Here is a 22,287-nt window from a genome sequence, read left to right as displayed (position 1 = left end):
ACATTGCTGATCTGTCCATGGAGTCTTTGTGCTCCAGCATTTTCCTTTTGCCTCATCACACTGTTGTTCCTCAGTAAAGCCTGTGAAATTCAGTGACGGAGGGAGTGTGCAGACATGGAACGGCATTTACCAGCAAGCAGCTGGCATTGACTCACATTACTAAATCTATTACTTTTACAAAATACACTACAAAATATAAATAATTCACATTAAACTGCACTTACCAAAACATGAAAAGTTCATTTTGTGATACAGCATCATTGACTTGAATCATTGTTAATTCTCAATTATTCATTAAATGGACCCGGATGGTACCCACTCACTGACACTAGTAACAATTCAAGAGCTTTCACTGATTCACATGTGGAGTGTTGGGCCTCACAAGATGGGCTGAGGAAACAAAATAAACTTAAATATGTGCTTCTTTCTTTCTTGTTTCATTCATTCAACAAATGCTGTTGAGAAGCTAGTTTATGTCAAGCTCTGTGCAAGTGTTAAGGTTTCAGGGATTAAAGACCTAGTCTTTAACCTCAAGGAAATCTTATTGGAACTGATGTTTGGACTCAAAAGCCAGAGCCTAAGTTTTCTTCTTGCTTAATGGCATCACTACACAGTCCTAATTTAGGCAGTGATAAGGTAGAGAGATTCCCTTGTGGTAATTTTGTGACTCTTGCTTCAGCTCATCGGCCCAACATTGTTGACATCATATATAGGCATGTTCTCAAACCTTCCCAGGAGCTAAGAAGCCTTCTTTCAAGGTTGGCACATGTCATTACTGTGTTTAACCCACCACTAACTGTTTTAGCCTGCATTCTCCCAATTTTCAATGGCCCTTGGTGCCTCTCTGTGTTAAGGTCTGCAGAGGTGTCCTTTATGCCTTGGATTATGCCTTGTAGATTTATCATCTCACTAAAAATCCATTGCAGCGTGGACCTAGTGTAATAGAAACAACAGTGGACTTAGATTCAGGCATTGTGGGTTCCTGGCCATGGCAGAGATGGGCCAGTGCTGTTGATTGTACTTGTGTTCCCCTCTTCTTGGGCACACAGCTAGTCTTTGTTTTCCGGGGTTTCTTGGAGTTAGGTGTGACCATGTCATTGAGTTGTAGCCAGCAGAATATGAGCAGAAATTATATAGATATATAGATATAGATACATATGTATGTATATACACATATGTAAATAAATATAAATATATATATATAGATAAAACTTCTGGGCCTGACTCAGAGAAACCTCTCACATGTATTCTGCCATGCTCTTTTCCCTTCATACAGACAAGCCACATGGTGGTGATGGAGCCACAAGGTGCCAGGCACCTGATCTTTGAATCATCATATAGACCTCTGCTTTCTTCAGTGAACAGGGATACCCACATTGGATTATTCTAGAACCAAGAAATACATGCCTGTATATTAAGTCCCTGAAATTTTGGTGTCTCTTAGAGTAGCTACTGTTACTTTAACAAATACTCTGTCACACCAATACCTTTGACTCATTGCCTTACCTTCTGTCTACCCTTGGGCAAGTCAATTAGGGTCCCAGAGTCTCTATAATCTTCTCTGTCAATGGGAATAATAAGATAGACATTATTGGCCCTGTTTTATAGATAAGGATTAAATGATGTAACATTTGCAAAGATACTTTGTAGATTTACACAGAATAAGGCCGTGCTATTATTATTGGATCTTGCTCCCACAGGTAGCTACTATAATGCTTTCCATTCAGGTGCCTCAGTTCCTTCCCTAACCAAGCAACATTTCTTGATAAATGTATACCTGGGGCTGTGGAGCACCTGTACCGTTTGGCTGTATAAATCAGGGCAAAGGAGCCCTCAGACCTTCCTTGCTGACTCCCTGTGACATGCCAGTCTGTGGACCATGCCTGCCTCTGCCGGGCCACTGACTGCTTCTTACTTCCTAGGTGATGTTCCAGAACATGACCTCCTGACCAAGTAATTCCTATGATCATCCAGGACTCAATCATAGGTGTCAGAGCTGTGAGTTTCCCAGGTCTCTCCTGGACGCCTAAAGGTCTAAAAATAGCAAACATCATATTGCTCATGATATACTGTTACTGAATGCATTACCACAGGTCATCTTCACAACCACCCAGGGAAGGAAATGCTTTTTCATCCTCGCTGTGCAGATGATAAAACTGAGGCTTAGAGAGGCTAAGAAATTCACTAGAAATCACTCAGTGTAGACGAATTCAAACTTGTATCTCTAAAAGACCTATGCTCTTCACCTCTATGTAGATAATGGTTAACTGCTTCACAGCCCAGCATTGCCCATTCCCTTCTAAGAGTCTCATTGCTTAGAAAACCGTCTCCTTGTAGGAGAAAAGTATGTTACTTTTTCAAGGAATCCAGCAATAATTATCCCTTTGGATGGTTCAAATGGACATTCACATTCCCGTACACTTTCTTCCAAATTTATTATTCATTTATCTTATACCTTAATTTGCCTGCAGACTTTATTAATGTGAGTTTTTAAATGTTAAAAAAAGAATTCTCGGGGGGAAAATGCACAGCAGCATCATAGCATCAATGTTCAGCATCTGAGAGAAATTGCAGGGGCGGGTGGTCTTGGTACTTGCGTAGGGCTGGCTGCCTTCAATGCGTTCTGTGTTGGTCCATGAAGTTAAATTTATCTCCAAATGCTTGTCAGCACAGTACATGAAGGGGATGCCCAGGACATTTCCTACTCTGCTAGTTGACTGACTGGACAAATAAAAGGTGAAGTCATTGGGTTATTCTGACAGGGACTTAACATTCCAGATTGTATGTCTTTCTGTACTGAATCAGCATCCCATGGAATCTTTGTATACTGATTCCAGCTTTTGCCCCATCTCCCACAGAAGCAGAAAAATCTGGTTGCTAAGCAAACATGTACTATGTTAAGGAAAGGCAGTATGTGACAATTTGCTCTTATAAAATGTATAAAGTCAGGAGTAAGCTAGCTCTTAGTTAAACCCTTGAAATTTCATAATATTTCAGTCCCTCTGAAATTTGGAGGCTGAATCTCGACGTCTTTGCTATCATCAAAAGTTTCAATTCATGAGCAAGGGGGCCATTCCCATGGGGCTGTATCACTGAATTCATCATTGAAGTCAAAAGGAAAGCAGTATTTGATTGGCCAGTACTTCACAAATATCTCCTCTAATTTCCCAACTGCTTTGCAGAGTAGGCCTTTGTCTTACTGGTGAAGCTAAGCCAAGCAGACCTAATTAACTGGCCCAAGACGCACGACCAACAAGTGGTAGATCTAGTTTCGAAACCCGACAATCGTGACTTCACGGCCCATACCCAGTGACCTCTCTGGAACACATCTGTTTCCCGAATAAGGACTTCCTGTAATCTGAACATCCGTAGGAAGTTGTCATGAAGACTGGGAAACAAGAAACAGGAGGCATACTTTGTCAGAGCCTTTCTGGTCAGCTGCAGTGAGCCTGCCCTCTTCAGTGTGCATTCCCCACAAAAGAACCTCTGCTGACGCCAGAGGCCTCTCCACCAGGGAATGAAAAAAGAGGGCCAAGCAGGGGAGATCTTGGTGAATATTAGGAGGATGGAGCCAAAGAGACCCATGCACTTCCAATTAAACAGCATGCCTTCTGTGGCCCACTCATCGTCCTGCTCCTTCTTAAAACGTACCCAGAGAATTTCAGCTTTGGCAAAGGCCTGTGAGATTTCATGCTCCTTTTCCCCGTTTAATAAAAAAGTCATTTTTGCCTCAAGCTAAGGAAAACACTGGCATTTTTAACTTTAAAATGTTTGGGTGAGGTTTTATTTTTAATATATTCGATTTATTGTTGCTGTTGTTTGGAAGTCTTGCGGACGTTCCCAGTTTTTGGTTCTGTTGCTGAGCTTTTCTGGAAACTTCCATGGAACAAAGGGTTAAAAGCAGAGCAACAAAGGTTGGTTTTAAAATTCTAAGTCTGAAGGGTGGGTAGAAGATTTTAAAAACTGTGCCCGCCATGTTTGAAATGGCATACAACTTAGTCCTGGCCTGGGTGGAGGATAGAGGACTGGCAAGGATGCCTTCTTGTAAAAACTAGAATGAGATGCCCCATTCTTGGTTCACTGACCAGCCTGGGGAGGTTTTACACATGTGCACATCTTCCTTTGCTCATTAATTCCTTCTAAAAGGAAAGCAGGAAAGAAAGACCCAACCTTTCATAATCTTGAACCACACAGGGAAGAGGCAAAGCAAAGCCTTCACTAAGGATTCAGACGTTCAATATGGTGGTCAGACACCACCTCACAGGCTCCAGGTTCCAAATGAGTTTTGGGAGTTTCCTGTTTTTTCCTTCACCATCTTAGTTCTACAGCGAAACACATTGGCCTTGGCCTTTTGCAGCCCACACCATTGCCTCGTACAGGCCACCCTCTAACAGTATCTCCTTTCTGCTTCAAGGGTCAGGGAACAGACCAGAAAATGAAACCCTTTTTTATTTTTATTTTATTTTATTTTATTTTCCTTTTTTTTTTTAATTTAAATTTTAGTTAACATACGGTGCAATATTGATTTCAGGAGTAAAGATTTTATTTCTAAGTCATCTCTACAGCCAACATGGGGCTCAGATTCACAACCCTGAGATCAAGACTTGCATGCTCTACTGACTGAGACAGCCAGGTTCCCCTAAAGTGATACCTTCTTTAAAAACTGCTTGTTGGGGCGCCTGGGTGGCTCAGTCGGTTAAGCGGCCGACGTCGGCTCAGGTCATGATCTCTTGGTCCATGAGTTCGAGCCCCGCGTCGGGCTCTGTGCTGACAGCTCAGAGCCTGGAGACTGTTTCAGATTCTGTGTCTCCCTCTCTCTGACCCTCCCCTGTTCATGCTCTGTATCTCACTGTCTCAAAAATAAAAATAAAATGTTAAAAAAAAAATAAATAAATAAATAAAAACTGCTCGCTCTGTCCCTCTCATCCCAGTCCTGTGGGACCCTCCAGTTTTTCCCTTTTCCTCTCAGTTTCTGAGGGTAGAAAATGCTCCATTTTCTTCTTTTGCTTGGGTGACTTGAACATCTCAGAGGATATTTATGTGGGAGTCATGCACTCCCCAGTCTGTTTCCTACTCATTTTTCCAGATCCTAGGGGGCTTCTTTGGTAGGATAGCATCTTCCCCATCTCCCAAATCTTAGAGCCTTGGGACCTGAGTAAAGGGAGGGTCATTCAATCCATCAACGAATATTTGCGGAGTGCCTATTGCGTTCTAGGTCCCAGAGACGCAGTGAGGAAAAGATGTACTCCTGCTCTCATGGGGATTCCTCAGGTGAGGGGTAGGCTTTCCACCTTCTAATTTTCTCTGTCAACTCCACCCTAATCCCAGCTCCAGGGGGGACATATGTAGGTGCTGCCAGAGCCTTCCATCCTCACCCCCCACCACTAGCACTTCTGTCACTTTCCCAATGCTCTCCATCTAACTGCACACACATTTGAGGGTGCTCATGAACACCCCCAATTCCTAGAGCTAGATATCAAAGCACTTTTCTAGCCTCCTTCTTACACACGTAAGATCTACCTTCTTGGCAGTTCCCCCCCCCCCACAAGTTTACATGAGCCAGATAAGTGACTTCTTGTAAAGGGCAGGTCACTATATACTTAATTTCCACAAAATCTCTCTCCACAATTCTCCTTTGATTTAGGGGTAGACTAGAAAGAAAATAATTATCTTAAATCTTATTTTACATGTCACAATATGAAGATTTATCTCAGACACAAGCATGCATTCTTAATTATAATCACAGCATTGATCTCAGCAAGTATAAGATATATGGCTGCAAGTTGCTGGTGGTTTTGCATTACCATTTTAGTGCAATTAACGTCTACCACTAAAGCACCATCTTACGCATAAGACAAAATTAAAAACAAGCTTGAAATGTTATATTCTATCCAGGAAATGTTGTTACTATTGCATTTTAAAGATGAGGAGTTAAGGTTTTCATTTTTAATTACATTACTGAGTGATTCTTCTTAAGGGAACCTAATTGTGAAGAATATAAATTACTTTGCAATTTTATGGTGAGGGACTAGTAATCCTTTGGGAAGCAAACAAACAAGCAAATTAGAATGCAGCAACATTCAATAATAAAGTTTAAAATTTCTGTCTGGTTGTAACTCTTTTAAAAAGCCTTTATACTAGAATATTGTAATCAATAATTTAATCATTCATGAAGCATTTTTGCTGCAAATCGTGGGAGATAAAAAGGCAGAAAGCTTATACTTGTTCAAGGCTGCTTCCCTTCCCTTTCTGGGTTCCTAGGGAACTTCTCTTAAAGTTTCTCTCCCCTCTCACAGAGACCCAATCCTTCCTGAGCCTTCCTTGGAGTGCCTGCTCTGACTGGCCCCCTTGCCCTCTCCAGAGCAGTGCCCCAGGATGGCAAATTCACCTTTCCTCTGCTACCATCAGAATTGCGATTTTTCTTCCTCCAAGCCACTCAGCTTGCTGTTAGGGGAAAGCAGCTGATTAAACAAAGTCACACTCCAGTGTTGATGACTGAAAGCACTTAATGCTCCCTGGGGTGTCTGCAGCTCTGACTGGGAGCTTGTAATGGTGGAATTTCAGGTGGTGCAACAGGCTGGTGGGGATATAATTTTTGGTGTGTTTTGACACCACTCAAATCATACCACTTGTAGATGTTAAAGGAGCTGGTATAAAAGGATATCATAAAATGATATGTTGTCTAAGGCCTTTCTTCCCAGGCTTCAAATGATTAGGAAGAGGTCTTGGTGCTCTCCTAGTCTCAAGAAAGTTTTGTTCAGGGCCACATCCATCTATCTGCCCCTTCTTTGAACTACTGTATGGACTCCAACCATAGATTGCCGCCTAGTAGAGATGCAGAAATGTTTCTTGTGCTGATTTACTCTCATAGAATGGAATCCCAGCTTCAGCAGAAATGTAACAGATTTTTAACATTTGCCAAGGAGGTGTCCCCACGTCTTTCATTTTCTACACAGAAGGACGTAAAGCAGAGCCTCTGAGGCGTTAGCACACATGAGGCTAGTAACAGACATTTGCTGTATTTCCAGCACTGTTCCATGTGCTTGCCACAGACACAAAATGAATCCATAAAACTAAAGAAGTGTAAAGTAAATTTAAATAATTTCACTTTTAAAGGATGGTTTTTGTGAGTTTGTAGTATTTCTACTTCTGAAGTTATTAAAGCTTAAAATGGCACTAACACTTCTGGATCATCCTGTGTTAACTCTAATTTTAACAACCTTAAGGTAGGTAAGGTAAGGTAAGGTAGCTCATGTAGATGCTCACTCCATGTCATGGATGGGAAGACAAAGGCCCTGGGAAGTTAGTTTGCCTAATGTTACATAGCTAGTTAAGTGGCAAAACTGGGATTATAAACTCGGGTGGTGTAATCCCACTGTTCCTACTCTTAGCCACTGTGCCACACTGCCTCTTGGCAGTCACTAGGAGACAGCAGAGATGCTGCCACATCTGAAGGACAGCTAGACTTAGTCACTAGTCAGATGTCTCACTCTTGACACCAGCCTCATGTGGCCATAATTTAATTTCAGCCCTTAGCAAGATTACACCTTTCCACGTGTCAGGGTTTGTCTGCGTCCTCATTAGGATCAGAGCCACGAATGATAAATCTAGGACTGCCAAGTCCCCTGTGTCCCCTACACTTGTATATAGCATGATCAGTTTGTACATGATTGACTCAGCCCAGAGAGGCCTACATAATAGCCCTCAAGCCTGCTGCCTTCTCCAGTCTTAGGGAAAGCACAGTTCTCTGTTTGGGGGAGCCAGTTCTATTTAGGGTAGAACTAGACCTGAAGTTATGTTATACCTGCAGAAGGCTGTCAGTCATCCTCCTCCAACTCCTTCCAGGGACCTCATTTGTTCTTCCCAGACCACCTGTGTCTACTTTTCCAGACTCACTGGCCTCCATCTGACCTTGGCTATGGGGCTCTGGTCTCCCCAACCTGTTTTCTTAGCAGCCCCAACCCTCGTGACCCTGGCAAGTGGGAGGCATTAACACCCAAGATCCAGGGAGTTCTGTCTGTCTTTCATGACCCACAGATAGAGGGCCTACTTGTTGACCTAACTTTATGACACTGTCCCTGGCACCTGGAGCCCCCCGAGACTGACCTGGTCCCATTAGCCAAGGCTGGATCAACGGTACTTTATTTCTTGCTTGGCGTTTCTGAAAACTGAGAGGTTGCTCAGGGATTTCTAAGCCTTGAGTTGATTAGCAGTTAATGATGTGTGTTTTGATGAGAAAATAAAAGATTTTGTTTATCCACTTGAGAGGAAGAAAATTAGCAGTAAAAGGAGAGAAGGAAAAACACAAATTCTCAGCTTTTCAATGGGGTTTTAAGTAGTTTGGGTGTGCTGAGTTCTCAACCATTTCAAGAAAATTCTCTGGGTGTTGATTTTATGTATTGGCTCTCAGAAAAATTCATGGAGTGTTCAGCTCCAACTAGAGCTGTCAGGGGACACACACAAGGCCAGAATGGCTGCTGGACAAGTCATTTTACTATTCAGAGAATGTGTGGATACAACCAGGAGTTGCATTTATACTCCTGCCTGGAATAGGGACAAAGAAGCCCATAGGGACCAGAAACAATTTCCAACAATGAGCCCTCCAACCAGAATCATGGTTCACAAGGATGACCAACTAGGTCAACATGTATGGAAAGAGTGTTTCCTAAACTCACTATTGGTCCACCACTGTTGAAGTCATAGGGAAGATACAGAGGGGCTCCATAAAAGTGGGATGTGGTAATCTAAAAGGGATAGGTTTTGGAGTCAAACCAAACTGCATTTGAATTTCACTTAACTTTCAGATTTCTCAACCTCTTTGAGTCTCAGTTCTCATTTATAAAATGGACCAGTACTATTTAACTTGTAGAGTTGCCATGAAGATTAAACAGCTAAATAAGTGAAATTAGCTAGCACAGATCAGGGTGCCCAGTGTATGTTATTTACCCTCCCCACCTCTTCTCTTTTTTCTTATATAAAGTCTTCACTCTTCACTTTCCAGAATGCACATGGTCTTTAATGACTGGCACTCAAAACAAATAGACCAAGGTGGTTAATATCTTCTGGAGGCTTGGGTGTTTTCAAAACACAACTCACCAGGGAAATAGTAATTCATAATAATCTCCCTTTCAGGTATCCCCTGATCAGATCAACAAAGTATCCTTTATAAAATGCTGATGTTGGAATGTGACAGGTGACTTGGGCCGATGAACTCGGTTGGAGTTAGGCAGTCAAAGCCTTGATTTCTAAATGGGCCAGTAGAAGCAATGTTCTTTGATACTAGGTAGTGCTGCTGGGTCCAGTTCAGCCAATCACATCACAAATGAGTGTGGTTACAAGTGGGCCTAAGTGAGAGGCTGGGTGAGGGTCTTTTTCTATCACTATTCCTAAAACCACAACTTGAAGCACATATTAATGGACAACAACTTTATCTTTGCTTGGCAAGAACAGTCCATGTGGTAGGAAGTACCCATTGGTGAGAATCTGTTCTGAATATTTTGCTGATATTCACGGGTAGACCTAAGTCTGAGGGTGAGTGAGAACATTAGAATGTCTCAGCTGTTCTAGAACAGTCTGCTTTGACTGAGCTACCTTTGCGTCTGGGGTTGTAAGAGGCCAATTGTGACTTGGGTCATTTAGGAAGGAGTTACTGAAGGGGCAGCTTGTAAGTGGATTATGCATTGTAAAGATACAGCCATTGCCCAGTAGAAGATACTCCTAGGTCCCAGACACGTTTAACAGAAGATCAGAAAAGAAAGCCCAAGACTTCAGTCTAATTATTCTGTATTCCAAATTCTTCTTTATTTCTGCCCTTTGGAACACAATCAAAATTGTGTTCTCTCCACTTGGAGGAAAATTTTTTGGAGGGAGTTTTTCATTCAATGTTAGGGGCTTATCAGAACTTCCTTTTCATTCCGGTGCCAATTTAATTCTGTAGGGGTATTTTAATGGAGGACTTTATTTCCCAATTAAGTGACAGTTTTCAGAACATCTCTGGGTTGCAGGTAGCTTTAGTATGCCTAGAAAAAGCCAAGAGCCTTTCGAAGAAGCTGACTGTGAATTTTTCATGGGATGGGTGATAGCGAGTTGATAATTGAGATTGGTAATTTGTGTAAAAATGAAGAAATGCACCTTGGAATTGCTCAAAGTCCTAGAAGAATAAAAGAATATTCAAGTTTTCCCATATGGGGATGGTGGTGGTAATAGAGATGACTAGGTTGTCCCCTGCAAACCAAAGGACATAAGCCAATTGAGAAGTCATTTGGGGTGTGGCTGAGGTCAAAATCATATGGGGAAACTCAGTATGGGATATTTTATTTCTTTTTCGGGGAGAAATGGACAAGAAGATTTTCTCCAGTAAAAGCTAAGCCTCTCCACATTCTCTAAAAGCTTAGAAGTATCTTCTTCAAACAATCCCAAGCCAGGAAATAGGACAACACACATTCCTGGTATCTAAAGACCAGGCCCTTGGATTTGTCCAGCAAGATAATTGCCTCCTACACACAACTGTGTGAATTGATGTTCCTGCAGCATGTTTGGCTCTTCCAGAGACTTCTTTGTGCAGCCTTTTTGGACAACTACTGGTATGGTTCTTGAGAAACTGCCTGAAAAGCAAGATCCATCAATGGGTGCTAAAATTAGTGGGTGAACATTTGAGGATAAACCAAGTCTCTTTCTGAAGGAATTTATTAATTACAAAGGGAAAAACAGTAACTTAATGTGGAACATCATAACAGAAACACCTTAACCAATCAGTCAAGGTACCCTCTGATATGCCTTGAGAAGGAGGGTACACTATTGCTTCTATAGTATTCTTGCCTAAAGTGCGTAACTTCAATCTAGTTATGAGAAAATGTCAGAGAAACCCAAATTGAGGGACATTCTACAAGATAACTGACTAGTACTTTTAAAAAGTGTCAAGGTCAGGGGCATCTGGGTGGCTCAGTCGGTAAGCGTCTGACTTCAGCTCAGGTCATGATCTCACGCTCTGTGAGTTTGAGCCCCACGTCGGGCTCTGTGCTGACAGCTCAGAGCCTGGAGTCTGCTTCAGATTTTGTGTTTCCTTCTCTCTCTGCCCTTCCCCCACTCACATTCTCCCTCTCCCCCCCAAAAAGTAAATAAACATTAAAAAAAAAGTGTCAAGGTCAGAAAAGACAAAGACTGAAGAGCTATCACAGATTGAAAGAGCCCAAGGAGGAGTAGATTCTAGAACAGGAAAAGGACATTAGAAGAAAGCCTGGTAAAATCTGAATAAGGTCTGTAGTTTAGTTAATAGTATTGTGCTAATATTAATTTTCTGGTTTTGGTGACTGTACTGTGGTTATAGAAGATGCTAACATTAGGGAAAACTGGGTGAAGGGCATACATGAATTCTGTGTACAATTTTTGCAACTTTTCTATAAGCCTAAACTTGTTTCAAAGTAAAAAGTTAAAAGAGAAGTTGCCTGGGAAAAAACCCCAACAACCACCTAGTAGCATAATATTGCCCTTCCAAGTACCTCAGTGCCTCAGTGAACCAGATGGGGGTGCATAATTATCTTCCTCCACATTCTGTGTTTAATTTCTACAAGTTGTAACTTGTGCAGCTCATCTTAGTCCCGTGGGTAGCCTAGGAAAATGATATTTCATGTTTCAAGACTAAAAGGATAAAATCGAGAAAGCCTCTCCAATTTGGTTTCACAAGCTTTATTACTTGTGAGAAATGTGTCTGTGAACAGGGAAATGCCAATGATGTAAAAAGATATAGTTTTTAAAGGCTGAAACATGGAAGAGAGATTTTAAGGCATGAGAACTGCCAATTACTTGATTTTTTTGCTTAAAAGCTGTGTACTTCTTTGGAGTCAGAATCCAATTGTTTCAAGTCTTTATTAATCAGTGACACCATTCATCAAATGGACACATTGGCATAATGAGCTCTCATAAATACAGTGTTTGTGATCTTTTTTGGATTATTAGAGTGAGGGATGCGGGTAGGAAGAGTAAAATCACACAGTCCCCCATCTACTTAGTCTAAAACATACTTACATATGCCACACCAAATTAACATCCTGTCATCTTTTCTGTTTCATCTCTCTCTCGTCTCTATTTCTCTGTCTCACTTCATCTCTCTCTCTCTCTTGCATGTATAACAAATGAACCAAGAGCACCCCCCCAATCCCTTAATTGAGGCAGTTCAGGTCAAATCATGATTGTTAATGGAAAGAAACCAAATCATTTGTCACAGAGCTTAATTTTGCCTGCACTGCCTGATTTCCTGCTGTTATTGTACTTACAGTAGATGATAAAAGCAGTTGCTACAGCCTCTTCACAGGCAAACAAATCCCAGCTGCAATCTGAATCAAAGCACCTGGGGCTGTGGATCAGCTGGGATCGAACAGCTCTTTTTCCAGCTTTGGTTGCTCCTCAGATTGATTGAAATGAACTGTACCACTTTTGAATGAAAGTTAACCCCTGCATATCCAAGTACTGTCTTTGGTCTCAAATGAGTGAGCATTCAAGGTCACTCCTAAGAAAATATGCAGGGCCCAGAGCCCTTTTTTCATTATACCACCTCAGAACTTACAGACTTTGCTCAGGTTTCTAAAGCTGCAATTCATGGGCTTGGAATCCCACATGTGCTAAGATGGAAAATGGCAGTGTACACATTGAAAACTGGAGCTGTCACCAAGAGGCCAGGACAGCAAGTTCTTCTTGGTGGGGAGAAAACAAAGAATTTGAGCATTTGTGAAAATGATAATTCTCTGGAATCCCATGATTTCAATGCTTTGTCCAGTTTTCACCCTGTTGACCAATGGCCTGTGGACTATAGAAATGGTGCCAATTTTGAGACCTGTCTTAGAGGTGGAGAAGTAAATCTTTGGTCATAAAGGAGGATTAGCAATAACATGATAGCCAGAAGTCAAGATCAGCCTTCTGGCCAGCAACCTCCACCCCCAAAATAACCACATGGGGCTCCCTTGGGGCCACTCTATAATGCACATCAATAAGAGAGTAATCTTCCCTTTCTGAAGTTGAATCCTGACCATGGCTCACGCAGGCTGTTGTGTGTAAGTAGATGTGTGGGTATCCTGTGTTTGTCTGTGAGTGGGGGTAGGGTATTATTTGGCATGAGAGAGGACAGAGTCTTAGAAGAGAGATTGAGGGACGTCAGGCATCCTCTTGAGCTGATCCAATTGTAACTTCTGAAACCATTGGCTTTGAAGACTTATGGGGGCGCCTGGGTGGCGCAGTCGGTTAAGCGTCCAACTTCAGCCAGGTCACGATCTCGCGGTCCGTGAGTTCGAGCCCCGCGTCGGGCTCTGGGCTGATGGCTCAGAGCCTGGAGCCTGTTTCTGATTCTGTGTCTCCCTCTCTCTCTGCCCCTCCCCCGTTCATGCTCTGTTTCTCTCTGTCCCAAAAATAAATAAACGTTGAAGACTTATGCTCTAGGTCATAGATTTCCAAGTCTGGCTAAACATGTGAATCATCTGAAAAAGCTTTGAAAAATACAGATTCCATGGTTCCATCTGAATCTTACTGAAACAGAACTTTTAGGAAAAGAGCCAAGGAAAAACTCACCCCTCAAAGCCCAGCAGGAAGCTTAGATGAAGATTCAGGTTTGGGAACCACTGCTTTTGACCACTACTAATCAATCACTATCCCTTGACTTTATGGGATACCAAGGATAAGTAATAAGAATAATAACTTAAAGTCTTTACACACTATATGCATGGTGCTAAGAATGTTACATGCATAATTTAGCCTTCACAATAGCCCTATGAAAAAGGTACTATTATTATTCTCAGTTGAAAGATGAGGAAGCTTAAGTTCAGAGAAATTAAGTAACTTGCCTAAGATTTTACAGCCTGTAAGTGAAGGAGCCAGGATTCATACATACAAATGGTCTGACTTCTGAGTCTAGGTTCTTACTTACTAGGCAATAATACTTTGGGATGCTGAGTATTCTCTTAGATCATTTTGGCCCCAGGATGTGGAGAGTGGAGGAGGGACGTATCAGAAAAGAATGAAGCACAGTGTATATGTGTATGCCTGTGCGTACTTGCACAAATGAGTGTTGGCAATGTGGGGAGCAGATGGAGAACTGAAGAAACTGGTAGATGGGTGAGACTGAGGGAAGAAGAGTGTGATGGGATACCAAAACAAGAATGAATTTTGGAACCAAAGACTAAAGCGTGAATCCCAGCTCTGCCATTTGTTAACTCGATGGCTTTAGGCAGGGCACTTAACCTCCCAGGGCTTTGGTTTCCCTACCAATAAGGGAACCTCCCCAAATCACAGGTTTGTAGATTATACATAAGGTTTATAAACTGCTCTGTGCAGAACAGAGCCTCAGTTATGGTAGTCGTTATTAGATGTTAGTATATTGCAAAGAAAAAGGTCAAGAATCATCAAAGGACTGATGTCCTAAACCCAAATAAAAACTTATTATCAGAAATAATGACTGAAGACATAACTCAAAGTGTCTAGAAAAGGCTCAGGACAAAATTCTTTTAGAAAACTACCTGAGAGGGATGCCTGGGTGGCTCAGTTGGTTAAGCATCTGACTCTTGATTTCCATTCAGGTCATGATTTCAGGGTTGTGGGATTGAGCTCTGCATAGGGATTTATGCTGGGTGTGGAACCTGCTTAAGATTCTCTCTCTCCCTCTCTCGGCCTCTCCCCTGCTCATGCTGTCTCTCAAAAGGGAGGGGGGGAGGGAGGGAGGGAGGGAGGAAGGAAGGAAGGAAGGAAGGAAGGAAGGAAGGAAGGAAGGAAAGAAACTGCCTGGGAGACATTGCATCTTTAGATAAAAAATAAAGTAATATAAAGCACAATTGCTTTTTGACCCATATGAAGAGTTATAGGAAAACTAGGGGTTGATGAAGTCCTGAAGAGTAAGATTTAAGTGCTTTCATGTACCAAGATGATCATAATGGATTAGTTGATTTTCTCCCCTCTTAGCATCCTATTCTCAAAGGCAGCCTTGGTTTTCAGATGAGAGGATGCAGCTTCTAATATAGGGACCCAAGGAAAGAGACCTCAGGGAAGAACAAATTCTTCCCTGAGATGAAAGTTGCTTATAACCCACTGTGTCCATTGACTGGACATGGTCTTTGGAATTTTGCTGATGGGTTTGGACCCTGAATTTCAAAATGATAGTGGAAGATAGAAATTTAGAAGTTTTTCTACAAAAGCAAGAAGAAAGGCACTACAGCCAAATGATGACTAAGAAGGAAAAATAATAGTCCTCCATCATAGGAAGAATATAATGGTCCCAAGGAGAGTAATTAGATAACATAAAAAGGATTCTTGAGAAGGAAAATTCAGGCTCTCAGGAACATTTTCTACATGTCAGGACTTGTGAAATAGTGTTCCAAGAGAAGAGGCAGAAACTGTCTTCACTGAATCATGGAAAGTCAAGTGAAAATTGAACACGATAAAACACTCCAGCTGGGCATCTCCAATCTAGTTCTTGAAGATGCATTTGACAAGACTTAGATTTAAAAAAGATTTTGAACTATATCCATGAGAATGAACAAGCTATTGCTTGGAAGACATGGATAAATCTCACTCATGGAAAACATGGAAATCTCATTAAGTAAAATGTTAAGTGAAAAAGCTAGACACAAAGATGCATACAGTATGATTTCATTCATTTAAAAGTCCAGAAGAGGTAAAATTAATCTATGTGCTAAAAGTCCAGTATTATAGTTACTTTGGAGTGTAGTAATTGGGAGGGGACACAGGGAGATTTCAGGGGTGGTGGTCATGTTCAGTTTCTTGATTTGGGTGCTAGTTATGTGGGTGTGTTCAGTTTATGAATATCCATCAAATTGTATACTCATGATTTGAGTACTTTTCTGTATATATGTTATATTTCAAGAAAAAGTTAATAAAATAAAGGTTTTATCTATGAACAGAGACCCTTTTATTTTTTTAAGAGAAACCTCAAATATCCAACCTCAGAGTTTATTTCTAATTGCTTCACCCCTGAAAATTTTATCTTTTCCTGAACTGCAAATTCTTCAACTTTATATGCTGGTCAGAATAATCCTAATATGTTAATTTGGGTTTTCTTTTTTTGAATGTTTATTTATTTTTGACAGAGACAAAGCATGAGCTGGGGAGGAGCAGAGACAGAGAGGGAGACACAGAATCCGAAGCAGGCTCCAGGCTCTGAGCTGTCAGCACAGAGCCTGATGTGGGGCTTGAACTCACAGACTGAGAGATCATGACCTAAACTGAAGTTGGACGCTCAACCGACTGAGCCACCCAGGCGCCCCATCAGTTTGGGTTTTCTGAGAAACCTAAGCTAAAGTGTACAAGGGAGATTGATCTGAAGAAATTCATTTGGAAGATAAAGGGAAAAGAAACATGGAAAGAGTTTTTAGGCCAAAATATAGATTTGATACCTTTGTGAGGAGAGAGGGGAGGATAGAAGATTGAGGAAGAAGAACTTGAGACCATAGCATGGTCCTAAGAAAATCTTGGCCAGTTTGATGGGATGTACTCTACTGCTCAGTAAAGGAATACTGCACTGGGCAGAAACAGTGCTTTCCTAGTATTCTTGCCATGTTCAGTCTTGCCTGGGTGCAGCCCAGAGGATGTGTGTCCTTGGCTTAAGTGCTATGATGAGTTTGGAAGGGCAGCAATTTGAGGCTGTTAGGCAAACACACTCCCAGCAAGCAGACCCTCTTGAAGGGAAATATGGGCCAGTGCATGTCCATGCCCACCACACCTAGGTATGCAGTGATGACACTCATGAGATGGGAGTTGGCTACAGCTTGCTCCATGAAGAAAAGTTATCTAGAATGCTATAGACCTCAAGATGAATGTGCTTATTTCTCTACTGCTTAATAGTAAGAAAAGAAGGAAAAACAAAATGTGTCAACGACCACACAAATATAGTTGTATCTAAATAGAGTGTTTTCAAAGCTTGCTGAGAAATGAAGAGAGCTTCTTGAAAGAAAATCAAATGCTTCTCATATTCCATTTAAGTCCACTTTCTAGAGAATATTCCTTGAGCTACTTAAGGAAAAATGACTCTTGCTATATTCTGCCAGGATCATGGCACAAAATAATGTGAGTGTTGTGATCCTGGGGTTTTGACTCCTCTTTCGTTGATTTAATTGCCCAAATTCTCAAGACTGATAAGCTGGTGGTTTGAAATCGTGACACCTTTCCCATAACATAGAGGTTTATTTTTCCATTCATTTTTCCATCATCTGTGCCTAGAACCAAAATCCAGTAACTAGCCTGCCATGCAGCTTTAATATATTGACAAAATTGCTGACTCCATTGTGATATCTCTTCTTTAGCTATCCCTCCTGCAGGCTACCACCACAAATCCCCACAATTCAAGGAAAAGTAGAATTGTTCCACTGGCCATTCCTTAACAGTGGGGAGTCTCAAGTTATGCAACATATATAGTTGTAAAACACAAGGAGCACTTCTTGTTCAGACAAGATGATGTAGACCTATTTCTCCCTGTACCTTCCTAATAAGTAGGACTATAAACTCTGGAATAAGAGGCAACTAACGAAGATCTCTGAAAGGGGGTAAAAGGAATAGAAGGGAGTTTCTTCAGCCTGATGAAGAGGATGTATGAAAAAAACCACAGCTAACATCATACTTGATGGGGAAAGGCTGAATACTTTCTCCCTAACATGAGAACAGGGCAATGATGTCTGCTGTCTCCACTCTTATTCAACAAAGCACCAGAAGCTCTAGCCACTGCAATAAGAAAAGAAAAATAAAAGGCACACATGTTGGAAAGGAGGAAATGAACTGTCCCAATTTACAGAGGTATGATTGTCTGCATAGAAAATCCCAAAGAATCTATAAAAACCTCCTAGAACTAATAAGTGAGTTCAAAGTTGTTGGATACAAGATCAACATAAAATCAGTTGCATTTCTATATACTAACAGTGAACTTGATGAAACAAATTAACACTTTATAATTGTTCCCAAGAAAATTAAATCTTCATTATATGTCTACAAAGAAGCCTTAAAACAAAAGACACACTATGTTCATGGATTAGAATACTCAACATAGTAAAGATGTCAGTTCTTCCTCAATGGATCTACAGGTTTAATATAATTCTTATAAAAATTCCAGCAATTTTTATGGCCCTAGAAAGACTGTTCTAAAATGTATGTTGAAAAGAAAGGAAACTAGAATTGTTAAAACAGTTTTGAAAAAGGAGAAAGAAACAGGAAGAATCAATATGATCAATATTAAGGTTTACTATGTAGCTATGGTAATCAAGAAAGTTTGGAACCGACAGAGGGTTAAATTTAGAGAAACTAAATGTTTCTCTAAACATTTAGTTTAGAAACTAAACTAGTTTAGTTTAAAACTGGTTTAGTTTTAAACTGGTTTCTCTGTTTTTGATAAAGGCATAAAAACAATTCAGTGAAAGAAGGATATCCTATTCAGCACATAGTACCAGAACAATTGGACATCCAGTTTTCACTTTAAATCTCTAACAAGGAACTAACTGATAGAGTAAAAGAGATAATCCAAGATGGTGGTAGTCTGCAATTTATACAAATACTCTTGTCAAGTTTTGGAGCACTCTCTTTAAGGAAAGAGGTCAGTGAATGAGAAACTAACTCTGTCCCACACAGACAGCAACGTGGCCATCGCAGATTGATGGGAAATACTTTAGTGAGTGGGATTAGGTGGTGGAGCTACATCCCCAATGGAAGACATGAGAGCTTTACAGAGAAATGGACCCAGGAGCCTAATCCTAGGGCTGAGGCCAATGCGGGAGAGGGTCCTGGAGAGGCTGACTGGAGAATTCCGTGACTCGGTGGCCAGGCGATACTTCGGGACCACAAGGAGCTCAGACGGGAGAAGCCAGCTTCATGTCAGACCCAACACACTGGTGGTCTGGTTCAGAAACTGGGCAGGCATAATCGCAGAGATGAAAAGCATCAGAAAATTCACCTGCAAGGGGCTGAGGTAGGCCGGGGCTGACGTTGAGCGATCTCGAGAGATTGCTTGGATGTTGACCTGGCACAGAGAGGCCACAAATGCAAAGAACAGCAATCAAAACTGCTAGCCATCCCTAGCAAGAGAGATTTTACTCTTGTTCTCTTTTCCCCCTTCCATGAAATTGTTCTGTTCATAAAATTCTATAATTTGAGAAACTCTCCCAGCTGAAGACAGACAACATGACTGCAGTCCATTCTGTATTATACATTGATGCCCTGTTCCAAAATGAATGACCTTGTCAGCTGCTTTCACCTCTTGAACTTACAGCAACAGAAACCTTGTCAGTTATGTTGGAGAGACTCGCCATGCATGAATCGGGACAGACCTGACAGGCCATCCACACACTGGAGGTTGCAGGAGCATACGATCATTTGGAGGCATGGACCGTTTGTGAAATTGACGGGCACATTCTCGTTTGTTTATAAGCCGCGTGCTAGCTAGGTCAGACAGGTTGCATCTGGGAGGGAGGTAATCACTTCCGACAGCCCGTGGGTCTGATGGCCGAGAAAGCCCTCAGTAGCTCTGCTTCCAAGAGACAGTGGCAGGGATAGAACCTCACTGTCACCACAGCACCAGGCACAGGGGACTGTGGTTTTCGGCGATCGGGGATATTTAGGGGTCGCTGCTCGTTGTGTCCTGTAACATTAACACTCCCGCCTTGGAGTGTCTCAGCAGCTATTTTTAACGATTGTTTTGGATAATATTCTAATTGTCACCCCAGGGCAACTTTGATGATTTTCCCTTTCTCATTGAGAGATCAGTCTGGCTCATTGGTGAATAAATTTCTAAGAAAGGAAAAGGTAAGTCTGACACCTGGAAAGAGAAGAGAACTTGGCTTGTGTAAAGGTGTGTGTGTGTGTTTCTCTACTGAGCATGATTTTCCCCGTCAGGAGACTGGGTTGTGCGGGGTCATCTCTGAGCTAGTCTATTCTTGGTCCTTTGTGTGCCAGTATTTCAACCACACTCGTGTTATAGTCGGCATCGTTTTCCCATCCAGCAAAATAGTTTACCTCTCCAAAACCGAATCTGCGTCTATTTTCCACTTAATCAAAATCCACTGCCTATTATTTCGTGCCCCATGGCTCCAAATCTCCCTCCCGGCTTTAATTTTGGTTTCTGGTCCTTTCTTGCTGATAAGCATGCTCTCGACTCTGTCTCATGCAATCTGGCTTCTCCCTTGCCTTGTACAGGGCTCTCCATTAATGAGGACAAACCCTGCTTGCCTCAGGTGACAGTTGCATGGCTCCAACCCCAAACCCACTCTGTCCACCTCCTCTCTCTAGGTAAGGGGTGTTGAAGCTCCTTGGGAATAAGAGACCAAAGCACAAACGTGAGGGGAGATCATCGTGGCTAGCCATCACTTACTGAAGGCCTCTTCCCTAAAGAGAACTAAGGTAGATTCTATGGGAGATGTAAGCCAAGGGTCCCCCTTGAGGATGACAGTCAAGTCAGGAAGATGGGATGTCCTGGGGAAGACAGCTAGAGAGAGAGCAGAGCTGGTTCACAACCACACAGAGCGGTGAGAGAGCAAGAGATAGAATAAACTCCCCTGACCCCAGGACCCTGAGCGCAGGACCCTGAGCCCTTTGTTGAGGCAGGAGTGTGCCTGTGAGGCTAGAATGGAAACCACCATGGCCATGTACGTGGCTGGCCTTCCAAATTCGGCAGAACCGTGTGCCTCAGCTGTGTTCTTATTTACACTTGTCTTTGAAGTCAGACTGCAATATCAATTCCTGACCTACTTCCCCCCTCCACTTGTTTTTGTTAGATCTCTTGATTCCAGAATGGCCCTTATCCCATCTGGGACTAAACAAAATAAAACAAAACTAATTGTGTTACTGCATCTGTAGCTATCTCAATACCCGCTCCCTCCCCCTCCGCCAAAGATCCCTATACAATGTGAAAATCAAACAATATTGCAAATGAACAAGTAATGTTTGCTACTTGAAGGACCCTTTATATCATATGAATAACCTCCCTTATTATGTATGTGCATGTGTAATTTTTTTTAATTAAAAAAATTTTAGGTAGACTCCACTCCTAACATGGAGTTTGAGCTCATGACCCCAAGATCAAGAGTCACATGCTTTACTGACTTGAGCCAGCCACATGCCCCTGCATGTGTGATTTTTTCATCTGGATTTTGTATACTCAGGACTTCTTAAAGCAGGATGATATTATGTTAAGACCTTGGAGTTTGTATTAATTACCTATTACCACAATAATATCCTCATGTATGTTCTCCAACTCTCAGTTGCTTACAATAAGTGTTTATTCTCATTCTCACAGATGTGTAAGTGGAGTGAGGACCAGCTTATCTAGCTTGGGCTCAGTTGGACAATTCTGCTTTGGAGTGCATATCTAGACTAGCTTGGGTCCTTGATATAGATTGGCTCCAGTACTGGTCCATGTGTCTCTTTTCCTCTTTGGACCAGTAGGCTACCTGAAGCATGTTTTTCCATTTTTTATGACAGATTTACAAAACAGGCAAGCAGAAACATGTGACATCCCTTAGGAACTAGGCTCAAAATTGTCACACCATCTCTTTTGCCTATATTCTACTGGCAAAGCAAATCATATTGCCAAGACCAACATCAGTGGGTAGGAACATGCACTTCATCTCTTGTAGAAACACAAAACCACATTGATGGCAAAGGTTATGGGTACATGGAGGGGTGGAGGATTCAAAGCATTAACACAATCTGCTTTAACTGGAAGAGAGATAGCCCGTGGGTAGAGAATGACTCAAAGGAATTGTATTAGTCTTCTTGGGCTGCCATAACAAAATACCACCACCTGCGTGGCTTAAACAACAGAAGTTTATTGTCTCACAGTTCTGGAGGTTGGAAGAACAAGATCAAGGTATGGGTTTCTTCTGAGGTTTGCAGATGGCCACCTTCTTGTCATATCCTCATATGGTCTCTTCCCAGTGCACACACATCCGTGGTGTTACTCTTTGTGTCCTAATCTCTTCTTATAAGGACAAAAGTCATGTTAGATTAGAACCCACCCTAATGGCCTTATTTTAACTTAATCACCTCTTTAAATGCCCTGTGTCACATTCTGAACTGTTGGGGGTTAGGATTTCAGCATGTAAATTTTGGGTCGACTTAATTCAGCTTGTAACAGAAATTATCTTTTAAGTAGCTCAAAGCACTTTATAGGGGAATTTAGTGAATTGGTCATTACAGGATGAAGAATTCAGGGACAAGGGAAGTGGGAGGAGTCCAAACACAACTCTTAGGTGAATTAGACCAACCTGAAAAAGCAGCTATAGAAGAAAGATTGGAATAAAGTTCTCTTGGGAC

Source organism: Prionailurus viverrinus, chromosome X (genome assembly GCF_022837055.1).
Source record: "Prionailurus viverrinus isolate Anna chromosome X, UM_Priviv_1.0, whole genome shotgun sequence".
In the NCBI taxonomy this organism is placed as follows: domain Eukaryota; kingdom Metazoa; phylum Chordata; class Mammalia; order Carnivora; family Felidae; genus Prionailurus; species Prionailurus viverrinus.
The sequence above is the reverse complement of the archived record's forward strand: the minus strand, read 5'-3'. Positions refer to the sequence as shown.